General features: G+C 59.7%; 1 protein-coding gene across 1 annotated transcript in view; it reads right to left on the bottom strand.

The window, feature by feature from the left end:
• The window catches only part of MYL9 (myosin, light chain 9, regulatory), a 7,539-nt gene that overhangs the window by 6,599 nt on the left and 548 nt on the right, over positions 1-392 (bottom strand). The window lies entirely within an intron of this gene.

Raw genomic sequence — 392 nt, 5'->3', positions numbered from 1 at the left:
TGCAGCCAGGCCATCCTCCCACCCGTAAAGCTTTGCCGTCCGTCAGGCACTTCTTCTGGCACCAGGACTGCCCAGGACAGACACCCCTCCTCTGGAGCCAGCGGGACACACCAACCAGGTTGTCTCACATTGAATGAGTGAGGAGGGAGCAGCAAATCTTCTCTGCCTCATTTGTTGTTAAGCTGCCCCTTCCCCTGGGCACAGCCCTGCACAGGGTGCCTGTGGGACTCAGCTCTGTCCCCTCTGCCGAGCACCAGGAGCTGCGGGAGGAGCCCCTCATCCCACTTGTCACCGCAGGAACAGCAGCGAGCTGCCCTTCTGCTCCTTTTTTTGGCCTTACTAGAGATGGATGTGGGAACGGGAGTTTGGAAGCGAGGGGAGACCAGAACCCA

Source organism: Apaloderma vittatum, unplaced genomic scaffold (assembly GCF_000703405.1).
Source record: "Apaloderma vittatum isolate BGI_N311 unplaced genomic scaffold, ASM70340v1 scaffold10850, whole genome shotgun sequence".
Lineage (NCBI taxonomy): Eukaryota > Metazoa > Chordata > Aves > Trogoniformes > Trogonidae > Apaloderma > Apaloderma vittatum.
Note: the sequence above shows the minus strand (reverse complement) of the source record. Positions and strands in the feature narration are given on the sequence as shown.